General features: G+C 39.3%; 1 protein-coding gene across 6 annotated transcripts in view; it reads left to right on the forward strand.

Annotated features, from left to right (window-relative positions):
• The window catches only part of PKIB (protein kinase (cAMP-dependent, catalytic) inhibitor beta), a 54850-nt gene that overhangs the window by 21893 nt on the left and 6896 nt on the right, over positions 1-26061 (forward strand). The window contains exon 1 of one of the 6 annotated variants that reach the window (XM_017827142.1): positions 12371-12499. The exons of the other annotated variants lie outside the window; for them this stretch is intronic. The gene's annotated coding sequence lies outside the window, so the exon portion shown is untranslated. Of the gene's footprint in view, positions 1-12370; positions 12500-26061 lie in introns of those variants that run through there. 6 annotated transcript variants of the gene reach the window in all.

A 26061-nucleotide genomic window follows, 5' to 3' on the forward strand; every position in this document is an offset into this window, starting at 1 on the left:
TACTGAGACTCAGAAATTATAACTGGACTAGGGCAAAAAAATCTTAACCTTAGGTGCGAGGGATGGAAGTCTGAATATGAAAGGAGAACTCAGAGAGCAGACTTTCTGACTTGCTTTGCTTGAGGGTTCTGCTGTTCTGATTCTATTTTCTCTTTATGAATCAAATTTTTATCAAGCTGATTTTATTTCACTATTACACTAGTACAAAAGAAAAATATGTTATCAAATCTAGGGGTTTGTGTTTGTACTTGTATAAATAACTCTTTAGTAAGCTATTTTCTTAGTTATTTATACTACACAGCATCAGGGGATAAAAAAGAATCACTCTGTGGATGTGCTTATATAAAGATTTTATTACTAAAGGAGCACTAAAAAATTAACCCCAGCCTAAAAGGCACATGCCATATTCACAATCTGGTATTTGGTGTTTGAAGTTCATACACATAAAGATAGTAGCAGCCTTAACAGAAAGCATCAGTTTAGCATACATTTCAAAACTTGCAGTACTGACAGCTTCTACAGCTCTGATGAGTCAGCTGCATAGAGGTGAAAGATTTGTGATCTTCCTGTCAGCAAAAGCATATGAAGACCTGCTAGAGAAGGTAATGAAAATATTTGTGGTGTTTTTGACCTTCACTGCTATTTTTTTTTATGACCCTTCATTTATAAATAGATATGGAAAACAAAGGAATCATAATTTTCTGGTGGCAAGTACAACGTTCAATTCCCAGGCTGAACTGTGTGGTTAATTAGTTATTTATGACAATGCTCTTTCAGGGCGAGGGTGGACTCATTTTGTGTTCATTGCAAGGATTACGGTGTTGTCTTTAAACTAAGGATTTGGGCAGGGGAGGTTCTGAGTAGTTTCTTACAGGCTTATAAATCACAGGAAGCCACTGACAGCTTTCTCAATTGCTGTGACAACTCACTTGCACTTTCCTAATATTCCCTTGCCACTTATCTTTGCAAAAGATATTGGTCGTAGTTGAAGTATGGTCTCCGATCCTGGCCAAAATCAATGGAATCAATAGATCTCTTCTGCCATTGATTCCTCTGCAGTTTGAAAACCATAATTGGGCCCTGGCACACCTTAAAACCCAATAAGCTGTTACTGACTTCTTCATTTTGATTTTGGAGAATATTTCTATCATTGCAGTCTGTTGCCCTGTTGAACAGTAATGCCATTAACTGTGAGACATGCATCAGAACCACTACTGAATAAATGTAACTTCCACACTATGAAAGCAGATTTAAAGCTGGGCTTCCTAATATGTACCAGGACTGCATGACTGCTAGCACTGACTTGTAGAAAGCATTGTCTTGTAGAGTGTTACAGACAGCACAAATACCTGGTACAGCTGCTCAGAGTTATTTGCATGACAACATATGGGCAGAAAACAACTGCCACAAATGTTTACATACCACTAATTCCCTTTATTTTTCTAGCTTCAAAGTAACATGCATCTTAGTTCTCTCTGCTCCTCGCTTTTCTTCTGAAACACATCTCTAGGTAGAGGCCCATATTGTACTAAAATTGGAGACAACTGGATTTTTTTTCCTACCTAAGCACAAAACAAGTACGATTTGACATTTCAGTTGTGATGCATACAAAGTGACTTATACATACCATAATCACACGATTACTGCACTTCCTTTCTTACAAAATCTTGATAGCACTCTTCTTGAACAGCAATAGTGAGATCTTTTCTAAGTGGCCATCTGATGATTTAAGTAGTTAGTTCCAGATATGACTGTCTCTCTGGAAATGAGTTGTGGAAGCATTTTCCTAATCATCTTTAGTGTACAGTCACCCAGATGAGCTCAAACAACCTGTGGTAGCAGTTCATGTGCACATAATCTGTTCCGGTGGGTCAGCAATGGCAAGGCGGGGAGCAGGTTCTAGTGTATTCAGTAGGCTTATGAAAGGATGTCTAATTCCCTCCTTAGACTCATGCAGTGTCTACTTCTGTTGGTTTTACACACATCTCTAGGATGCTGAAAGAAATTCTGTGCAAATTTGTTACTAGCTTTATGGGAATTGGATATCCAAATTTTGTCAGTCAATGGCATTTACAGATTCAGTGGCTCTCCTGTTCTGAAATCATATGAAATAAAGGAGAGGCACTGTCAGAATAGATGATTATAGCTGTGACTTATTTGAAAAAGAAAATATGTATGGAATGGAAGATGACAAAGATTGAAGCCATCTGAACAGTCTTTTTCAAAGGAAAACTAAGAAGCAGAAGACTTTGAAATAATGGAAGTAGTGATAATTTGGGATAGAATAAAATAGAAAATAGCAAGACTATGTTGGAAATATTGCTGAGGCTAGTGGAACTTTGTGTATGAGTTTTTTGCTGGGATTATTTTCATCAACCCATAGCAATGCTCTTGCTAGGGTAATAAGAGGCAGAGGATCAGTCATAGCACAGATAGGCTGTTAGGGTGGAGCTGAGCTGTAAAAAAACAGCAATGTGCCAAAAACCCTAGGGACTTCAGCAACTTCATCTGCTCTTTGGCTGCTGGATGTGTCTGGAGGACTGGTGGCAGAATGCATTTCAGTACCAAGCTAAGAGCTAAGTGCTCCCTTCCTTTAACATACTCTTCTTCTTATACCCACAGAGAGGAACACAATGCTAATCAACAAAATTGAATTTTAGACTTGGAAACCAAAAAAGGAGAAAGAAGCTGATGAAATTTCTGGGATTTTTTAGCATTTGAAGGAAATCTGGTGTCGTAGGAAGGTGGAGAGACACTTTAGCGAGCATGTTGATATTTTGTTTCAGCAGCCAGAGCATGGCTGTATTCTCAGAAGCCACAGTTCATGCTCTGGGAAAAAATGCAAGGTATCATTTATGTACCAGCTGTACTTTGTTGTTTGTAACTATTCTCAGCACAGAAACATTGCCCTTGTTTATTTTCTATTACCTTTATAAGCTGATAGAGAATGGGATTTTATGGAGGGAGTCAGATGAGAAGACGATAAGGTAAAATTTTCATTTTTGAAAAGAGCATCTTCTTAGTCTTAGGAAGAAATATTCATCTGCAGTTTTCCAGGAGGCTGTTTCTTTAAAAAGATTTTTTCAAGATTGATTGGTATCAGGTGTTCAGTGCCATGTGATGCAGATGTTACTATGGTGACCACTCCACTCATTTAGGTAGGATGTCAGAAAGTATATTTGTGCTTTAAAAGACCCATGCACAGTACAATAACCTGCACAGAAATAAGCTGTAGCCTCACACAGACCTGTCTGTGTGAATTTGCTGATTCCTGACTGCAAGCTGTGGAAGATTGCATACTGATGTTTGGGGGAGATTTCTTTCCTCTCTTCCTTTTTGTGTGACAAAGAGGCACAATGGGCTCTACAGTATAAGAGGACAGACTAAATCCTTTTGGACACTTTCCCTGCCTTCCCCTTTTGAGTCTATGGCTCTGCTTGTGTCCACCTTGTGCTAGGGCATGTGAAAAAAGGTGTTTTACTGACATACCGGCATCTGCGTGGCTGTGCTGTGGACAGTGGCAAGCCTTAATGGCCTTCTCTGCCTTCGGCAAATCTCTGACCGGTGATTAAAATTAAATTACCCTTCAAAACGCTGCCTGTTCACTCTTTGTATTTCATGGGTCCTGCAACCACACATTTGCTTTTTTACAGTGCTGCTTCTGAAGGGTTATGAGCACAGGTTAATCTGCCTCTCTGTCTATATGCTGCTTATGTCTCTGCAAAGATAGTTTGACATTTTGGCTACCACAGTCTGTAGATTTCCTGGGTTTCTGCTTCAAGCCAAGTAATTTGTAGGTGACAGGAAAAAGTAATAAACTCATAAAGCTTATTACCTCGAATTCTGTATCAGTAAGATGGAAGGTAAAGAGAAAAATAGGTACGGAGTGAGGAAACTGTAAGATGAGTCGAAGGTCAAGAGGCAAATGCTGAAAAAGCAGTAGAATTAGAGAGTAATGTAATTCCTGCCCTGATTCCTGTATCCCAGGTACTGCTGCTCGGCAGCAACAGTGAGCCCCAGGCTCAGCCTCCTATGCATGCCCTTAGGCAGGATGGTATAAGCACCAAAGGGAATCCTGTTTTTATAATTTGCTGTATCTTTGCTCTGTTTGTCTGCTCAGATGCCTGGGTGCAAGTCCACAGCAGCACAAAAGACCCACAAGAATGTGATCCCATCTATTACAGGAAATCAGATGTCAGGGAAAAATCTACTGTTAGATAAGATTTCCCCAGTGAAAGAAACCTTTCTGATGAGGTCTTGTGCATTCCTGTAATTTAACAGTGCTTAATCCTTTAAGTTGCTAAATGACTTTATGTCTCCCCAGTACCTGTAGAAGTCAGCAATACTCAGTACTCTGCAGAGTTAAAAAGAGAAAGTTAAACATTTGGACCTGTTGCGTCCTGGTAGTCTCGCTTAAGCCTGCATCTGCTATTTTTAAAGAATAAATTAAAAAATAAAATAAGCATTTATGGCCCTAGTTTTACAGAGTGCTTAAGTATTTGTTTTTAAGGATGCAACTACAAAAACTGGACATGCAATCAACTTCTCCTATGTACTGGAGCTATGCAGTACAATGGTGGGTAGTGCTACAACTTCAAGTTAAAAAGGCATTTCATTGTATATTGTGCTTCAGTTTATTGATTTTACATTATCCTCCCTTGTATTTGAGTTGTCTTTTGTTAGGTAATAAATGGACAATTAGTACAACAAATAAATGGAGCACCAACAAATAGTTAGAGGTGAGTGTAGTTAGCAGTCCTTTAAGTCAACTTTGTCATGTCCCTGCTTTAGTAAGTATGTGCTCTTCAGCTGTGCTGAGCATCTTTTAGAAGCCAGAGCTACTCCAAAGATCACATTCTTAAACTGAAATTTCCCATTGACTTTTAATGAGATTCATGAATGAATGTGAGATCAGTGAGCTGTAAGGAACAATTCCAAATATGGAAACAACTAAACCAGACCCTAATACAGTCATTGAACAGTTTTAAAAATTAAATATCAAAAGCAGACAGAGAACAAAAGAAATCAGACTTTGTATAGTATAGGGCACAAACACTGATATGAAGTTTGACTGAAATCTGAGGGGATGGTAAACAAGAGCTGTCCTTTAAAAGACCACATTTTTTAAAAAAGAAATAACAAACATTTTAATGGATTGCTTTGCATCTAACTATAAATAAGACTGTAGCCAGCCAAAGCTACTACAGACAGAAGAGTCAAACACTGAATTGTTTGGCATAAAAGTGAGAGCTTCCATAGCTGGTTCCTTACTGGAGAAAACTGACATAGAAAGTGATGTAATATTCTAATTATTGCCTTATTCTTCAGGTTTTTACTTCAGCTTCCCTGATTCCTTACTTCTCTGTGGGGAAGGGCTTCCCTGTCTGATTTTGCTGTGTTCCTCTAAGCAACAGAAACACACAACAGAAAACCATCTGGAAACCAGACTCGGTGCCAGTCCTGTTCAGAATAAAAAAAGCTGATTTTTGATGCCTGATTTGGAGTACCACATGCTCTGCTCTATATGTCTCACAGCCGAACTGGAAATCTGTCACCATGCCCAGTTTCCAAATGGTGGAGACTCTTAGAATACAAAATCTTGCTGGATCAGTGGGTAGTTCCCCATCTTTTGCACACCTGTCAGGGTGAGCCGATCAACCTGAAAACTCTTGGTAACAGGAGTTGTTGTATTCTGCTTTGTGCAAGCCAGACTTTACTCACCAAGGAAGGTGAGTAAACATCCTGGGCAGACTTTGTACAGAAGACTGTCCAGTTTTGCTCCTGCCTTACCAAAAGAATGTTGATAAACTGGAGCAGGAGACCACCAAGTTGGTCAGGGAAGAGAAGAGGATGAGGGACTGGGGCTTTTTCAGCTTGGAGAAGACTTGGGGGGACCTATGACCAGCATTCCCATAGCTGTAAGGTGTTACTGAGAGAATGGAGCCAGGCTCTGTACAGAGTTGCACAGCAGGAGAACAAGAGACTATGGTCATGGACTAGAACAGGACAGATTCAGATGTCAGGTAAGGAAGAGTCTTTTCTTCATGATGACAGTCAAACCCTGGCACGGAGAGGTTGTGGACTCTCCATCCTTGAAAATATTCAGTAGCTGAAAGGATGAATTCTCAAGAACTGTGATCTGAATTAATTATTGATTCTGCTTGGAATAGAAGGTTGGAGTAGATGACCTCCTGAGGTGACTTCCAGCCTGAATTACTCTATGATTTTATATCACCAAATTTTCAGCCTAGCTTTGTCCTCTATTTCTACCTCTGTCCTAGACACCTCCTCCTGTCCCACTCTCAGACACCTACAAGGAATGAAGGAATGCTGTTCTCCACCAAGTGAACCATGACATGATGAAAAGTGTGCTGGTTTTGAGATGTGGACAAACTCCCATTTTGACAAAACCCCACCTTGTCTTCATAAGGCAGTTGATTAGCCAGGACTTGTAGGCAACTGTCCCAACAGGAAAACATTTGCTTTCCTTTCATGCTGCCATATATTTTATTTAGAATGATTCTTTGTTGTCTTTCACATTGCTGCTCATCTGGAAGCTAGTATTTGACTTTTCAAAATGATGGCTGGCAAGAAGCCATAGCAGTAATTAGCAGGAAGGCAGAATGGAATTCCAGCAAACATTTAGCTGAGGGAGTTTAGTATAACAAAAATGAAGTTTTCCTTCTGCTTCAGAAAATGAAGAAATAATACCATCTAGTGTTCCAGCATCAAGTAAATTCAAAGAACTTGTATTCAGGTCCAAAATGAAGTGGAGCAATTTCTGGGAGCAGGACCAGGAAATGAGCCAAAGACACTGGATACATGTTCATTTAGGCAAAAAGACAGATGGAAAAAAAACTAAACCCCATACAGCAAACCCGGGACTCATTGGCAAGAGACTGACTTCTTACATCAGAGAAGTGTAAAACATGTTTCACACCCAATCATCATCTTGACTGATTCTGTACCAGAGTTCAAACCTATGCCAGTCTGTCCCTGTGGCCTTGTAAATCTGCTTGGTGAAGATGATGGTTCTAACCAGTGCTGGAAGTGAAAGTTACTGATTTCTTCCTGACTACCTCATCCATTTACTCCCATCTGAACAGACGAACTTTGTTTTGTTAACTTGTTTTCACTGTGAAAGAGATGACTGTTCTTTTTTTTCAGGAGACAGACATTTTAGTCTATCCTGAAATTTGTCTGTGTTGTTATTCTGAAGCAAGCATCAGCGGAATGTGGCCTCTAAGAAGCCACCACAATCTGCTTCCTCACAGACCTTTCTTCATGTCTCATGTACCCCATCTGTTCAGAAAGTTCAGTAACGTCAAGTAAGATTCCTTGCTTTGATTTAAATAATTTTTTTAGTTGTCCCAGAATCGGTGACCCTAATTTATTTTCATACACAGAAACATTTTTTAGAAAACTAAAAAGCATAAAATTGAACTAGTTTGTACTTTTTCTCATTTATATTATTTGTTCCTTTACCCTCCTCAGCTGACATCGAGAAAAACTCAGAAAGCTCGTGCTTTTCTTCAGCAGCAGAGTCAGAATCCATACAGAATGGGCAAATACAAAGACATCATCTAAAATTTGCCCATGAGTAGTCTGAAATAATAACTTTATAATAAAATGTGAAAGAAAGTTAGGAAAATGGCAGAATTTATTTTCTTTCGTAAAATTAAAGGGACTCAGTTTCCAATGTGTTAAAGTATATAACAAAAGTTATAACAAGAACACTTCTTTTTTTGCTCTTAGGCCACTGTTGAATGTTTGGTATTACATTTTTCCCCTAAAATGTTACTTTGAAGAGGAAATTTGCTAGACTGGCTTACAATAAGGTGAGCAAAGTCTCTCCCAGAAAACACAGCTCCTTGTTATCAGAGAGGTAGGATGGTCAGTTTGTCTCTAAAAAGTCACTTCATTTTATCCAGTTATGCTGCCTTGAGAACTGGTCATCTGTTTTCTTAGCAGTTGCTAAGAGTCCACTAACTTCAAATTCAGTGATTATCTTGGTATGTGCCTGAGAACTTCTCTCCAAAAGAGCAGTGTGAGCAAGACTTTTCAGAACCTGGGTAAATCAGCCTTCTATTTGGTGAGGGGAACAAAACAAGAGGCATTTTCTGATGTATGATGAAGTGCAGATGTATGATTTATGATGAAGTGTTGGCATCATAAAGGCTTCACTATGTGATGATCCAGCTCTTGAACTTGGTACAGCTTTGTCAGTGTTTGGGGATTGAGGTGGCAGTAGGAGACACATGTGATGTAGGAATGATAAACACAAAAATTGATGCCTAGAGTTTCCAAAATAATTGCATGAATAACTTCTGCTTATTTTGGACGTTAGTGGTCTGTTTAGTGCTGTGTGTGTGTCTAACAGCTACCCTGACTTCCTTTTTTCAGAACTCTTAACCCCAGTATTCCTCACAAACTAATGTATGCCATGTATTTAAACATCACCAAAGGCTGGCAAGAGGCATATTTTTTTCCCTGAGTGTAGTTGTATTAAAACTGTCTAAAATTCTTTCCAGAATAAATAATCCCTGTTTGAATTTGGTACATGCAAATAATACATACAATTGAAAACTGACTCCAAGGCCTCTTTCTTCTTGTATAAAAAATAGTCACTGCATAAATTATAGAAGCAAGTTTCCTTAGGTGTAAAGCATAATATTTTTCCTCTGTGTTTCAGGTGGTGACCTGACTAATGCCAGTCCTGACTCCCAACTTCAGTGGCATACATTTTTTTCCCCCTCAAAGAAAGCATCGCATTAGAGGTTAAAGTGTAAAGAATAGGGCAAAATTTCAGTTGGCATCAAAAGAGCAGCATTTCAGTTAAAATACTTCTGCACAGTGTAAAGTGCTGTTGCTCAACTTCATTTCTTCCCTGCTGTTCAAAACATTCATGCAGGAGACCGCAGCTCAAGGCAGTTTTTATTCAAATCACAAGGTATTCCTCTGGGCATGTTTTCAAAAGGAGGAATGAACCTGTGCCTGGTGATTTGAAGGTGTCATTGCAGACGTGATGACTTTGTTAGCTGAAGTGAGCGGTGGGTAGATGCAGATGCCGCCTGACAAACCAGAGCAAGGCGAAGTCTGTGATAAGTGGGATCCCTAGGCATGCCCTTCTCCCAGATATTAACTGTTTGTTAGTTCTGAGTGGTTGTCCTTTCATGTATGAAATTTGTAGGTTGAAGCAGTTTTCTGAAGCATCCAACTTGGGAGAGGAAACTTTGGCATCTAGTTCTTCAGTTTGGCCTCTGTGTGCTTTGCAGGTCTGCTACCTCAAGCAAAGGTGTTGTGGCACTTGTCATACATGCACATGCTCTTGGCTGAAGAATGAAGAAAACCCACTCCCAAACGCTATGAAGAATTGTGGTGTGTGAAACAAGAAAAAAGGCAAGAGGAGTTCCAGGGGCAGTAGTGGGCCTTTATCATGACAGTCCACAAAAAGTTAGACTTTGCAATTGGCTGCTTGCACTGTGCTTAACTCCACCTTTATTTGCTTTAGAGAAAAGTGTGGGTTTATCAGTCGTAGGGGTGACTCCAAATATTTTCATATCCAATGAAACTCAGAGAACTTCTTTTCATCCCTAGTCTTCTCACCTTAATGGCTATGGCGAGAGCATTCAGAGAGAAAAAAATTGGATAACATATCTCCTCGGTATAGGAGATGTGGAGCTGTCCATACCTAATAATACAAAATAAATGCACATTATAATAACCTGAAATACATTTGTATGCATCTTATAAACCCAAGAACCTTGTGGACATTGATCCAAGAATATACCTCACGTTCTAATTTTGATTTCTTTAAAAATTAATACAAGATAGCTTGGTCAGTCTATAAAAAGATTAACCTGAGTTTCTCAAGTGCACCAAATTCAAGTTCAGAATACTTTGTTCATATATTAAAAAATTAATAAATACAACTTCTTATGGTAGAAAAAGTCAGTAAGTAAGGGTCTCAGCAGAATTATCTGGAAAATTAATTTCTTGAAATGCAAAAGTGGTTTACTAAATGACTACATGTCCGAATGGACTTTACACAATCCAAACATATCTTTTGTGATACTCTGAATGCTCTCAATGCTGCAAGACCAACAAAGTTTGTCCAAGTTTACAGCAAGTAATCTGTCCTTGCATATGTAGTAGTCAAACTTTCATTAAAGCATCCTGATGCATATTAGGAAGCTCTTAGATCATTAATTTATCTGGCACCACGTCACTTGCCGAACTTCTAAGTGTAAAAATTTGGTTTCTGAGTCACAGTTTTGGAAGCTGCAGTAACAGCTCAGAAAAATCTATCCTTTAGCTAGTAGAAAACCCTGGAGAGCTGCAAAGGTGTATGATATATGCGCTTTTAAACTTCAAAATAGGAAAGAGAGAACACATCAACAGACCTTTTGTATGTGCATGTTGTTTTCTTCCTCTCCCCAGCACTTAGGTAACTTTAAGGCAGCTAAAATCAATACACAAAATGTCAGGTTTGAAAGGACATGTGCAAAGAAACTATTTTGGACTAAGGACGTGGTTCAAAGCACTTGAAAGCACAGTTTGTCCAGTAATGTATCAGCTGAAATAAAAGCATGGGGTTTGGTCTTCAGGTGAGCAACAGATTCAGAACAAGATGGCATTTTAACTTGAGATAACATTCATAATTTTATGCTTCCCTGCTGATATCAGGCATGATTTATGGGGGGGGGGCGGGGAGAATAGAAGAGAAGAAAACAGGTTGGAAGGGGGCTAATGGTGCTGTAGACGTTGCATTACCCTGAGTTGTTTGTGAGCATCAGCATGGTGGCAACCACATACTTTCTGCTGCTGTAGAACAGGTAGAAATTGATAACATTTTCTGTCTCCCTGTACTCACAGATACTGTGAATTCACTACTCCCTGTAGTCTCCTCAGATCCTGGCTCTTAATTAGAATCCTATTTTTGCTTTGCCCTGCCAGCTATACTAAAATAAATGAAGCATATCTTATATGGTCAAAGACAGTTATGTAGGTGAAGTTTTTTTCAGATAGTGCTAATTAAGCAAAACAATAAAATGGCCATAATCAATATGCACAAGAAGAAAATTTTACAGAGTGCTAAAAGCTTCAGGGAAGATTGTGCTTTTTCTGTAAATTTATGCATTCTTCATTGTATCAGCTAATGTTGCAGAAATTTTGAGGTGGAAGCTGAAAAGTGCTACAGTTTATTTTGAAATATTTTGAAATCCAGTCATCTGCCTATGATGAACCCATATCTACTTCACACTGCTGGTTTTCGTATTATTATTCTAACTTTCTGGAGCAGCATTTTTATAACTAATACCTGTGAAAAGGGCAGGGGTTCTCTGAGCTCTTTGCAAAGTTTGTACAGGGTTTCATGAAGTATTATCTCAGTATGCAACTCACCTAAAAAATCCACTGCGCAGGCTCGAAGGGTTAATGACCTTTCCTAAATCTTCACTCGCGAAGACTGGCCATATATATATAATGAAAGTGCAGAGGGAAGAATGTTCATCCAAGAGAGGATATGGGGAAGAAAAGGTTGTATTTGGCAAGTGCTGAATTGTTTAATAGATATGTGTAGACTTTAGCGTGGTTTCATTTCAGTGTGGTACCCAAATTAATACATTAATTGTTTGAAGGTTAGCTTAATAGAACCATTTAAACAAAATTGTTTCCTTTTTTATCTTCTTTTCATGTCTAGGTTAAATACTTGAAATAGAGATGACACTGTATAGAAAAGGAATACGTCTCTTGAAGAAAGACCATGACGTGGATGCTGGGGGCATACTTGAATCACAGACTTCCAGGTTTAGGGAAGGCAGAATTGGGCAGATTGCCAAAAAGCCATAATAGGTGACTCTCTTCTTGTAGGCTAGTTGGTTCTCCAGGCAAGTCAACTGACAGCTAATACAAAATTAAGCAGTATGGTTATTTCCAGGCAGCTTTCTTGTCTGCTGTGAAATCTGTGTGTAGATGCTGAAATTTTAACTGTTGTTTGCCTTTGCTGAAAATGCATTGGGAAAGTATTATTTATCTTACAACAATGTGGAAGTAGTTTTTATGCCAGTTACATGTTCTCTCTTTGGATAGCAGAATGCCATTGAACAGCCAAAGCTTGTTTGCTTACACTATGTCCAGGCAGCAGTTGCCACCTTTGAGGTGAATGTAACAGCATTGCTGCTGCAGAGAGATTTGCCCTCTGTTATGGGAGGATGTAGCATTCCTTTAATGACATTGTTGTAAGGACTTATTTTTGTACCAGAAATGCCCTGAATGGAAAGGCTGAAGTCCAGAAGTCCACCTGTAAGTCATGTGCTTCTTTATGTGAATTTGTAATCCGTTCCTTTATTTTAAATGCGTGCAAGTTTATCTTCCCTCTTGGCAACAGTTCCGCTTTCCCTTGGTGTTTTGCTGTAGTCAGCTGAAAAGCCAGACATTGAGATCATGTTCAGTTGTTTCTGGGCATCTCTGGTATTCATCAGCCCCTTTTTGCTGTCCTGTAAGTAACTTTTTTCTTATGCTCTCATTTTCCATATTGTATTCTCTACCTCTTTTAAGTCTGTTTTTAAAACGTACTTTAGCAACATTTCATAGGCATCTACCATTCCTAAAGAAGTTTAGTTAAAGAGCTGTGTTTGTTTCCTTACTGCCTTGAACAGACTAAGCAAACAGAGAAATTCCCCTTAATTTAAACTTATAGCCTTGCCAATGTACTCCTGTTCACTGGACTTCCACACACTGTGTGGAAGTCATCTTTGTCTTTCTAGGCTCTCCTTTGAAATGCCAGAGCAAGCATCTATTGGTATAATAAATGTGGTTAGATTAAAAGCCAAAAAGACTCTAGATTATATGTTAAAATTTTGTTCTTTGGCTGTGGTTGTCTGTGCTTTAGGGACTTCCCTGCTGAGAAGTACAGAAATGGGTTCAGTTTCTCTGTTGGGGAGGGGAAGAGGGATTCATCAGGCAAAACCATGTATGTGGCCCTTAAGATGCAGATTGTCAGGTCAGTCCTGTAGTGACGTATGTATCACAGCCAGGTTTCTGGAGCCCTTTGTGACCATCAGGAGTCTGAGATGGAGCAGTGGACACAAGCAGCTCTGAAATGAGCAGGAGTAGCTGCTTTTGCTTGGACTTGGCCTTCACACAGTCATCACAAATTTGAGAGACTCTTGGTAGTTTAGGGAGGAGTGCTGAAACTTCTCAGGCAGGAACAAATCTTGCTCTTACTTTTTTCCGTCTGTCATCATAAACGAGTAGGGCTTTATGGAGGGGTATCTGCAGAGATTTATTTTCTGACAGTACTCTCCTTAACCTCCATGTCATTGAACAAATCTGTATTGGTTTAGTTGATGTTACAAGGAACAGAACGTGCCCCATGGTTTTAAAATGAGAATAGCATACAGGTCTGTTCAGTGAAAGGTCATGCTTATTCATCTGCAATCAAGAAAACGCAGAACTATTTCTGCACTTTTTAAAGAAAAAGAAAGGTTATAAATAAAACAAACCTTTCAACTGCTCATTTTAAATTGAGACATAAAAATGTAGAAGAATGTTGCCTGTAGTCTTTAGTAGCTCTTCAAGAACAAGAAGTCATCTGCAGAAAGACTCCCCTGAAATCTCACCATATGCAGTTTTCCACCCAGATTCATGCAAGACTCTAGGGATGAGGTGTAGGCTCTACTGAACTCCAGTGCTGAGTGGTGTTTAGAAAAAGAGAATCCACCATCTCTAAGGATATACACTCACCAGGAGACCATGGCAAGCAACCTTCTTATTTTTGACCTTTTGAATATATAGGTCTTAATGCAGAAGTAAATGCCAATACATAAAACAAGGAGTAAATGTTTTGAGTGCTACAACATCAGCATAATCCCTCAATGATCTGCACTTGTCAGTCAGTATCACTTCCAGGTTTTGGTTTGAAACGCTCAACTCACATTTCCACCAAAAAAAAAAAAAAAACAAAAAACCATGGAGTTTCCAGTTAAGCCTGGTGATGAAAGCACTCGCCATATCCATAGCAACTCAAACTGACTGTCCTCCCACACGGTGCCAGCCCCTAACTACTGGCAAGCAACTCTTCAGGAGCAGTCAGCAATCTCTCTCTTGACTAAACCTAGTAAAAAAGTTTCATTAAAATTGATGTGATTCAGGAATGGCATGGTTCCAACAGACCTCTGTGCAGTGGAAGTGCAGATTCTTCTATAGTGAAAAACAGTTTTTAAGATGAAAATCCTATCCAATTCAACTCAAAAAGGAAGCAACATTTGCTCAGACCGATCTTTCTTGTTGCTTTTGCTACTCATTGTGGAAGAATGGCTCTGATGGCTCTGCTCTAATATGTCAAAATTAAACCCACCTCTCACTCAGAATACAGCAGATTAAACGTTAAACTAAAATTGAAAAGACCAGGAGAAAGTGAACTGATTAAACTTTTAAACCCAAAAGATTCAGTATGTGGAATTTCTACTTAAATATTGTTTGTATGACAAGTAGGAACAAGACTTGATTGCCTGTTTATATTTTGGTGTCATTCCTCCACTTTTCCTTAAGCATCAATGGCCCATGAAGATTAATACAGTTGAATGAAAGTTCTGTGGCTCCTGGCATCCCAGCTAAAATACCTTAAGGGTCTAGCCGTACTTAGAATCATAGAATGGTTTGGGTTAGAAGGGATCCTTAGAGGTCATTTAGTCCAACCACCCTGCCAAGGGCAGGGACATCAGCAACTAGATCAGGTTTCTCAGAGCCCCATCCGAACTGACCTTGAATGTTTCAAGGGATGGGGCATCCACCACTTCTCTGGGCAACTTGTGCCAATGTTTTACCACCCTCTGTAAAAAACTTCTTCCTTATATCTAATCTGAATTGACCCTCCTTCAGTTTAGAACCATTACCCCTTGCCCTGTCACAACAGGCCCTGCTAAAAACTCTGTCCCATCTTTCTTCTAGGCCCCTTGTAAGTACTCAAAGCCTGCAAGTACTTCATTCAAATAATTTATAAAAAGCACATTTTTCTCTCTGCTGTCATCTCTTAAATCATCCTATATGTACTGGTTGTTTTCCATAGCCTAATTATCTTTTGGGATCTAAATACACCTTTTTTTGGTCCCTATTTGAAGCACTTTACCCAGGTGCTTCAATAGCAGGGCATGTTTACTGAAGCATCATTTACCAAAATGGAAAAGATTCTTTTAAAGTCATCTGCCTTAATCTGAGATAATTTTAATTGAATTATTTAAAATACATAAATTCAACTGTGTGCAAATTACCTGACTGCCAGCCTCATGCATGCCTTGGGAAGGTCTGTTTGGTGCTTGTTCTTGAACAACAGATCGGTTATAATATTTGGAGGTAGGGATTTGCTTTTAGGGCTTACTTTTTCTGAGAGACGATAATTTTCCTCAATTGCCAAGTAAGATCAGTGAGATTCTAAAATAATTTCCTTAGTATATTTTACTAGAATTTTGATTGAAATACATCTTTTGTTTTTACCAAACTAGTCTATAACTGTGAAACCCTAAGATAAGAAGGCTGTTTTAATGTCCTAGGCTAAGGGTGTGGGAGAGTAATAGAGATGATTCATATTTTGATAAAATAGAAGTATATTGAAATGCTGAAGAAATTAAACATGTTTAGGCTTGTAACTAATATGAATTTTACCTATTAGACATGTTCTCCTAGGAAAAAGAGACACTCTAAAATAGCATGAAAGTCAGGCAGGTTTATAAATTGCTGTGATCGATGGTATCCTTTCAGCAGAGTCACAGAGGAAACAAATGGAGTCATCTAAAAATAGGAAGGCAAGAGCAAGTATAGTACTGCAGATAAACCCTTCACCTGAAGTGTAAAGTTAATCCAAAATAAATTGGATAATCATATAGCCTATTTGTTTCTATCATTAGTCCTCAGAAGATTGTGAGTTGTGGATTTTTGATTTATTTCTCTCATCAGTGATATTCAGTGGAGTAGTAGCTCATTCCCAGAAAATGTAAGAACAAGACGGTCTCAAATATTTGTGCCCCCATATTCCTTGTTCTGTGGAGAAAGTTTTCACCCAATCTCAGAATTTTCTAGAAGAGGAGTAAGTCTGAGGTTTGCATTGTTCTGATCCTTTGTACCTGTGCGTGTAAATACGCTGCAGTCTCTGACCTTTATCTGTGCAGTCACAGATTTTTTGGTGTGCAGATAAACAGGGACTGTATCATCAGATGTCTGATCCTCTGGAGACAACTCCTGTCACCAAATTTGAGTGGGACAAATCCAACTCATTGGTCTGCTCTTGAATGTCAAAGAGCTCATTCCTAGTACTGTCTCCTGTCTGTATTAGCAAATTTCAGTGGAAGCAACAGAAACCTTGCAATTAGATGAAGCCAAGTACATGCAGAACTGCAGGATCAAATTGTAAACCTCTACTGTCAGGATATGTTTCAATGAATTGTAATTGATTGAATTTTTTTTTCTTGCATGTTAAAGTCTATTGTAAATATAATTGAGAAAGTCGTGTGAATCAAGGTCATTGTTTATGTTATAAACCTAAAGGAAGACAGATTTCTCGAATCTCAGTCTATTTTCTTGGTGAGTCACCATGGGAGGGGGCAAATTTTTCAACCTGTAATTTCATTAAAATCAGAAAATAGGATAACTGGCAAGATTGAACAGGTAAACTCTAGAGGATATAATCTGAGTGGAATTGTATTAGAGTAAGCATGATGTATGCTGGAGAATGAAATGAAAATGAAAAATTAGTCATTTAATATTGAAGAAATACTGTTTCTGAGGCAAAAGTTTACGCTAAAGCATAAATAAAATATTAATTGAACATACAGAGCAGGAACTGAGGGTCTAGATTTAAAACTCAATTTTCAAAGACAGTGCAGCAAAGTCTATAACTACTCAAAATGTAGCCATATGTCCTATTGATTTTTAATCTTTGTGAATCTTAAAATCACTGACATGTTGAGCACAGCAGTAGGAAACTTCAGTGTCTCATTAAAGGCCTCTTCAGTGCACCAGGTTGACTTGCAGTTGGGAGTTAGCTCCATTTTGTTTGCATTAGACTTCGCTTGCCAAATGGCTGTTTGCTGCCTGGGCATACTTTAAAAGTCACCAGGTTACTGTGAAAAGCACAGTGTTCTCCTCTCTGTTGGTTCATCTTCCCCTGAGGGCAAACTGAACCAAAATGATTTTGTAGAACTTTCCAGCACCACTGGTGGCCTAAGGACATGGTCAAAACAGAGTTCTTAGGGAAAGAAAATATTTTTTTATTAGTTAGAAAAATGTAATTGGAAAAGCTTTTGGGTATACCAGCAGAGATGTCTTTATAGAATTATTCTGCAATAGTTCACTTATATTTGCAAAATTAAAGAGTTTTTACTACCCTTGAAGTGAGTTAATAAAATAATATTTTATTACCTAATTAAACATTTATTGAGTTGAGCAAACATGGTTTTCTTTCCAACATCCTATCCAGTGAAGAATGCCAAATTAAGTATTTTGGATTGGATTTCCAGAAGCATCCGTGGATGAGCCAGAAGAATAGTTCAACCCAGATCACTTATAGAGTACAAGAAGCAACTGAAGTGAGAAACATGTGAATAATTATGGGGGAAATAGTTATGCAGAGCTTCATGATGAAAGGATGATGCTGAGACCCTGAGAACTGTGTTTGAGTGAAGTGTTGGAGTGATGTCTGCAAGATACCTTAGTGGCTCTCAGACTGATATTTGCTTTTTGTGGAGAGTGGTAGAGGCATCAACAGTCAGCATTACCAAAGTAACTGAAGTTGTCAACTGCTTTACCTGTCAGGCTGGTGCTTAAGGAAGCTACAGAATAATAAAAACTTGGAGGGCTAGATTTACAAGCTGGCTCATGACAAAGACAAGCAGGCTTTGTTGCAGCTTGCTGTGGTAAATAAAATAAAAATAGCCTTTATTAGTATGTTAGCACTTTAACTGCTCAGTAAAGAATGGAGAGTTAAGCTGACTTTGTATCCAGACCTCTGTGTAAGTAGCAATTTAATACTAAGTTTCACTTCATTTTTTGTTGGTCTAGTTTGTGTTGGGAGATTTTTTTGTTTGGTTTTGTTTGTTTGTTTTATTTTGGGGTTTTGTTTGTTTGGTGTTTGTTTTGGGTTTTATTTTGTTTGGAGGTTTGTTTGTTTGTTTTTGTATTAGACTGCTATGACTATTTTTTGGTCTGGAAATGGTGGCTCCTCCTTGTGTGTGCTTGGCCCTATGAAACCAAAATGAAGAAATAGTGAAGTTTTACTCCAACTTAAAGAGAAGAATGGTGCTTGGATTTGGTTAGACTTTAACTTTTCTGAAGTGTCCACCAGACATAAACATACCATTACAAGACAGAGAGTATCCTCTCCTATCTTCAGGTGAAGAAATGCTAAGGAGTGTGACTACCAAACTGGCTAAACTGAAGTATTTCCACATCAATAAGGCGCAACTGAGCTGCCCAGGGAAGAAGTCCATGGAGAGGGTGGGATGGTCTGCTGGCCATAAAAAATACAGCTCATAGGTTTGAAGAAGAAAGAATCATGCAAATAAAATACAGTTAATCTGTTAGCTACCTAGCTAGTTTGCTGCTAATCCATAGGTTCTCTATCATGCCCATCTCTGTGCATCATCCTGCATTTCAGTCTCCTGAAATGTTCCCCAAACTTGAACAAGCCTCTTGTCCTCCTTGTCGCCATCTTGCTTGTCTTCCAAAGAAACTCCTCATTACTGATTTAATTTCTCTTCCTCAGTAAGGTTCCAGAGCTCTCCTTTCTTCCTGTGCTCCTTTAGCTTGCCATGTAATTTCTTTATCCCATGTAGATAAAGATCCCTCAGTTAATCTCTCCTCTCTACATACAGGCACAGTTACAGGCTCCCCATGCCTCTTCTCTGTCATCCTTGTGCTCCTAGCCCACATGTTCAATTTGTCCCCACATGTTGCTACCAGTCAACCTCGTGCTTTGCAACTCCTTCTCTTCTATAAGCACTTCCACAAGGATTTCCATTCCTGGGCCTGTACATACTCGTACCCTCAAATTCACTCTGAAGCAGATAGACACATTCCTCATTCATGTCAGTAAGGTCTCAAGGAGACTTGGGCCTTCTCCAGTGAGAGACTTTGAGTACACAACTGTGTTGGTTATGTGCATAGGATTGCCCCATTCTCATATATTTGCTAAACTGTAAATTCATCTTCTCTCAAGTGCACTTGAGATTGCACAGTGCTGATTGCTTTACTTGAGTGCACTGTGTAAGTAGACTTCAGTATACCTTAAGCTGTTTGCTGCCTCAGCTTTTCCTGGTGGTTTTGTCAGAGTAGTTTTCTTCCACAGAGTTGGCAAATCCCTTTCTACTAATGAAGAATACAGTATTGACATATATGTGCTGTCTTACGTAGTTGTTGACTTGTCCTGTTGTTGCCCAGTCCATATCCATAAAAGATATGTTTAATATCTTTATTGATGATCTGGATGAGGGAATCGAGTTCACCATCAGCAAATTTGCAGATGACACCAAGTTGGGGGGAGTGTCAATCTGCTGGAGGGTAGGAGGGCTCTGCAGAGGGACCTGGACAGGCTGGATAAATGGGCTGACTCCAATGGTATGATGTTTAACAAGACCAAGTGCTGGGTCCTCCTGCACTTTGGCCACAACAACCCCATGCAGCACTACAGGTTGGGGACAGAGTGGCTGGAGAGCAGCCAGGCAGAAAGGGACCGGTGGGTTCTAATCAACAGGAAGCTGAACATGAGCCAGCAGTGTGCACAGGTGGCCAAGAAGGCCAATGGTATCCTGGCCTGTATCAGGAATAGTGTGGCCAACAGGACCAGGGCAGAGATTCTTCTGTACTCAGCACTAGTTAGGCTGCACCATGAGTACTGTGTCCAGTTCTGGGCCCCTTGGTTTAGGAGGGACACTGAAGTGCTGGAGAATGTCCAAAGAAGAGCAACGAGGCTGGTGAAGGGACTTGAGCACAGGCTCTATGAGGAGCAGCTGAGGGAGCTGGAGTTGTTTAGCCTGGAGAAGACGAGGCTCAGGGGAGACCTCATCACTCTCTACAACTACCCGAAAGAAGGTTGGAGCAAGGTGGGAGTCGGTCTCTTCTCCCAGGCAACCAGCAGTAGGACAAGAGAGCGTGGTCTTAAGCTGTGCCAGGGGAGTTTTAGGTTAGACATTAGAAAGAAATTTTTTACAGAGAGAGTGATCAGACATTGGAATGGGTTGCCCTGGGAGGTGGTGGGTTCACCATCCCTGGAGGTTTTTAAGATGAGACTGGATGTGGCACTTAGTGCCATGGTCTAGTTGTCAGGGTGGGGTTGGGTCATGGCTTGGACTCCATGATCTCAGAGGTCTTTTCCAACCTGGTTGATTCTATGATTCTGTGATTCTAAATTACTCCTCATGTATATTCCTGTAAGTGGGCAAAATTCTCTTGAATTTCAAGCCAGATACAGATCCTAAGAAAGGATTTAGAAGGTTGGAACTTCGTGGCTGAACTCAGAAAGTTATTTGGGGGTATGTGGGACAGGTGATACTTATACATATTGCAATAGGAAGTGAAAACTCTGTGAGGATGAATGGCCTAAATATAAGAGGAAGAATTAAGTTGATTTGTTACCACTGAACTTTATTTCTTATTCTCTAGTAGAGGATGTGCTTGATTTCTTTCCAGTATAGCTGATGAGTTTGAATTGAATTGTGTTTCCCGTGAAGTCGACAAACATTTATGTTTGTCATTGCTCTTGGTCACTCACAGACATTTGGAAAGTGATGTGCTTGCTTGCCTGGTATTGACTGCCTTCAGCTAATGTCACTTCATTTATTACTTACTGCAGATAACTTCTGATTCAGTTGTCAGTATCATGACCCATTCTCCTCTCTCTCTTATTTTCTTTCACAAAGGGAAAATTGTGCCATTACTTTGAACTGTTATTAGTTTTGTAATGTGTTCTCCTGTGCAGTGGAGCACTGTGCATACTCAGGAATCAGACACAATTCACAGTAAAGCTTTCTACTTTGCATGGGCTTGTAGAAGGTGAACTTCACAATTGGTATCTGTGCATTCTCCAGAAGCATGAAGGCAGCAGGATTAATAAGTTACATGGCTTTTTTTCTCGTATCCCTCCCATGAGTATAATATTGGTTATCGGTAAGAATGTTCTTCTGGTGCAAGAGTGTAGAGCAGATTGTGTATCCAGAGCAGAAGGAACACACAAGACTTTTGTGCTAAATGTCTGTCCAGCTGTGTACACTGTAAGCAACCAAAAGTGAAAACCTGTTATACAATACACCAGACTTTGAAATATCATCCAAAAAATGCCATGTGTTATTTGGGCTGTAACATCCAGACTGACACAGATATAGAAGGACTCAGACATGCTTCTGCACTGTAGATTTACTGAGATGGGATATAGTTTAGTTTCCCTGTAGGGAAAAACAGCTCATCAGTTTTTCAGAGAACATGGACTAGAGAGGCCAACTCTTTTTGTACAGGAAACCCAAATCATCCTCCTAACATGAAATAATAAAAGGAACTCTTGTTTCAAGTTTAGTAATGTATTAAAAAACTGAAAGCTAACAAATTTACTTCTTTTTCCTTAATTAATCACTTCTGACATTCATACAGTCAGATGTATTGCTTCTGTATATTAAGAAATGTGTGGTCTCTTGTCTTAAGCCCCAAACAAAATCAAGACCCCTGTGTTCGGATAGATGTATAGTAAAGAGCACTTGCTTATCTTTCTGTGTGCTTCCCAGCACTAGGGTTACCAGTGTGTTACAAATGTTCCTGATGTGAAAAAAAACACATAGCAGAAATTTTTCTCACAAAATTTGTTATGCAAGTGCCCAAGCTACTGTTAGTCATCATCATAATCTCTGGGCTGTTTTCCTTAAAAGCACGGATATTCCTAGGGGTTTTTTTCCTCTTCTGTAATACAAAAATGCCTCATGATAAAGTATAAGGATTACATGAGCACATATAGTGAGAATGTTCCTGTTCTGAGACCTTTGGTAAGAGGAGGCAAAGCCATCAGGATGCAGTTGCAGCAGAAGTGGATGTGAAAGCGTGGCAACTGCACAGCAAGGGGATGTGGTTTTCAACTCAGTTGCATGGTCGGAAGCATTTCATTCAATAAGTTTTCTGTTTTGTTCTCCTTACTTAGAAAGTTTTGAACCTACAGGTGCTTGAAGAACACTTATTACTTACAAGTAAATAAAAATGAACTAAACAACACTGAAAGGACTAAAGTTCTTTATAGTAAGATGCTGAAATGCATCTTACAGTAAGAGACCCTCAAGACGTAGAATCAGTCAGTATGGCTCTGAAAGTACTACTTGGCTACTTATTTTTCATCTGTTTTTGAGAGGATTTCACACTTTCCAATTTGTTCCTATTAAGGGGGATTCAAAAGGAACAGTGTTTGGGAAGTGTAGCTTTCTCTGCTACAGGCAGAGACTGTTCCTAAGACCTAAGTAAGACAAGAGTTTTTGACAGAATGCCTGAGTGGCAAGGAGTGATATGTTTGGTCTTTCAGTCTCCTGTGGAGTGGAGTTGCCACAATACCAATGTCAAGAACCTTTTGACATTTACTGAGGAACAATTTGTCCTTCCAAGAAGAACAAAACCAGTATTTTGTCTGTGTGAGACAGTAGAAAGATCAGAAGAAAAAACAGCTTTCACAAATACTTAAGGTGGTGATTTATCTACTTCCTAGCAGATAAGAGTGAGGAAGAGATAGCACTGACATTTCATGTGGACCGAACAGCTGAGTACCTTGAAGCATTATTTCTCTTGTTGCTGCACACAAGTTGTTTCAGGAGACTTATTTGTTCTCTTCCTTTGTCATTTATTTAAAGAAATTCTTACCAGCTTCTGTGACTCATTTTCCTCCAAAGGGCTGGCTATGCTGCCAACAAAAGAGGATTCAAAGATTAACAAACTAACTGTCTCTCAGAAAAAATGTCACTAGTAGTTTACCTGCCATTATTTTGTCTGAGAATGATTACTTGAATGTCTCATACATCAGTAATTGAGTTTTGCTTTTCATTGTAGCCAGTTTTCACAAGCAGAGCACTTCCTTTCTGCTTGCACACCTGTTGTGACCTGCCCCTAGAAGAAGCGGAGGATAACCCAAGTTCTTATTAATTAACCCCTTGGGGTGGATTAGAGTGAAAATGACACTGAATAATTGGTGTTTGAAAACATATATATGTAGGGTTTATTTTAGAACAATTTTGTTTCAAAGGTAAACAGGTATGTTGCCATTTTGGGTGTTATCATCTATATCTATCATCTATAGCAGTATATCAATCATTAGAGCATAAGGATAACACTTAAGGAAATGCATAAGAGAGAGAAAGGGAAAGAAAGGATAAAGGTGGAATGATACATATAGTCACTGCTCACTGGATCCAGTGATGAAACTTGGTAGTTGCAGCTTCCATGTCTACTAGTTGAAGTGGTGGTCTTGATCCGTTGGGGGTGGGGAAGGGAAACCCACACGCACAAAGAAGTTATGAATTATTACATACTTCCAGCTCAGGTGCGACTGCCTTGTACCTTTCCGGGGTGGGGAGTTTTACCATGGGTAGTGTCACGGGCCATGCCACGAGCCTCCAACATCTCTGACAGCCCAGGCCAGATGTGCAGAGTTCACGTGAAGGGCATGGCAAAGGGCATGGCAAAAACGGCTCATCCCACCTTTCAGTCCTCGACACCTCAGCAGTACCCTCAGGAGGATGGGCCCGGCTGGGTGAGCAACCCTCTCTTTCCAGCCTGCAAAAGTCCCCTAGCGGTCCCAGAATGTGTAAATCATTAACCATTTCAGTCTCTGACAACACCTAAATGGTCTGATGTGCATTCTGTGTGGCCCTGCAGAGATTTCAGAGGCACATATGAGAGGATTAACCTAGTACTCCCAAAAACCTGGCCCAGGAATGAGTTTCAAAGTTAGTCTGGTGCCATGGAGTACTGATGGGATGCCAGGCAAAGCCTTTGGTCTCTAACTTCAGTAGATGAGCTTTTCTGGGACATCCATCTGCTTTCCTACTATTGACCCTCCTGCAAACAGCCTGCATCCCTACTCAGCTCTTTGTTTCCACGCAGTCTCCTTGTACTTTTGGGTAGCTTGGGTTTTTGCTGTGGAAAAAAGGGAGCTGGGGAAGTACAGAAACAGAAGTTTCTGTTTTGGAAATCTGACACTATTCTTTTAGAGCTGTGCTCTGTTAGTCTGGTGAGCAGTGACACGGGAGAAAAATGATAATAGTAATTTGGAAACTGAGAGAAGCAACTGCATGCAGGAGTTGGCAAGATATAAGTATCTTTATCTTGGATAAGGCTAGAGCAAAATGGGTTCAGTGAAGCTGAAGGAGATGTTGAAGCAGGAGGAGGAGTGGAATTGAGAAAATAGGTGCTTTGCACATTGCAATTATTGTTTACTCTGTGAGTAAGGATGAATAATACTGTGCTTAACAGATGCAAGAAGATGCCAGAAAGGTAGATATTTCCTGATGGATATGTTTAAAAAATTAAAGGTAAAAACAGATGAAGAGGAGAAACTCCACATCCTTACTTGGATATAGGCCCTAGAAAATACTATTATAAGAGAGCATCAGAATTAAATTGAAAATATTCCTTAGAACATTAAAGAACAAAATGCCATTTCTTTCAAGTACAGCAGCAAGCTGTTTTGAATAACGTCTGTCATATGTTTGGAGGTGAACTTAAGTTTTGATTTCTATGGACCTAAATGGACTTAAGTTTTTTAATGTCAAGTCTAAGCATGCTGGGATAGTCCCTCGTCTTTCAAATATACTTAAAGAACATCCTGTGCTAGCATAGTGTAGCACAGAAAAAACAAAGGTGAAAACATACAACCGCTATGTATATAAAGGATGGTGTACTTATATTATTTTTACATAACTCCATTTGAATTATGGCCAGCAGATGTATTGATAATGATCAGCTGATTTCCTGTCTGACAGATGTTGTAGATTTGTCTCTGCACACTTTTTTAATCAAGTGCATAAATCAAAATTCACTTACACAAAGGTGTGCCAGAATGTGTCCTTCATCATCTTCCTGTGTTGTCTAGTATTGTGCAATGAAGGGAGATTACATCATAGGAGAAAGAGGATAGGAGAAAGAGGAGTGCTGGAGAGGAAAGGGAGGGATTCGAAACAAGTACACAAGGTGGGTAAGTTGAAACTGTACTGCAGAAGAGAGTAGTTTAATATAGCATGAGTTGTAGAATAGATTTTCTCCATTTGAAAAGTAACCATTTAGGGACCAAAACATCCATGCAGGAGAGAAAAGATGGAAAAAACTCCACAAGGCAGGCCTGAGAAAGTCTTTGGTGTGTTTTAACACTAATGTCATTCTGTAGATCGTAATGTGGACAGGAGTCAACTCACAACAGTATTATTGTCTTCATTATATAAATGGCTGAAATGAAATGGGCAGGAACTGCAGCAATGCCGCTATTTTAGAACTGGGAACAAATTTTAAGCAAAAGAAGATCCCAAGTATTTTCTGTTCTTGAAGTGTAATTTACAGTGTCTGTACTTGCTCTGGTGAGCATATGAAGAAAACATTTAGAACACCTACAGTTAAGTAAATATGGACATGCACAAAAAAACCATGAGACTGTCTGTAAACATGGATTCTTTCTCCTTATTTTTATATTACATGTCAAGTACTGAATCTTAGCCATTTTAATTAATACATAGTATAATGCTATATCTGAGAATGTCAATGCATGTGTACTTTATGTATTTTCTCAAAAGTTGCATTCTTGAATATCCATGATTTTATATTCTTGCCACTTATGGAAAAGATTCATTTGGACTTGACCTGTTTTCATGCAGGACAGGAACCTTCTGCTAAATCTCCAGGTCAGAACTTTTACTTACTGACTCTGGTTAAAGAAAGTGGTTTATTTGCATGTTCAGGTCATCTTTCAGACTTGCAGATTTTACTTGTGCCTTCATTTCTCACCAAAAATTATGCATTTCTTCTATTAAAAAGTATTTAGAGATATAAAGAAGATGAAGA

The sequence above is a fragment of the Lepidothrix coronata genome, unplaced genomic scaffold (genome assembly GCF_001604755.1).
Source record: "Lepidothrix coronata isolate B3197 unplaced genomic scaffold, Lepidothrix_coronata-1.0 Scaffold5, whole genome shotgun sequence".
Classification (NCBI taxonomy): Eukaryota; Metazoa; Chordata; class Aves; order Passeriformes; family Pipridae; genus Lepidothrix; species Lepidothrix coronata.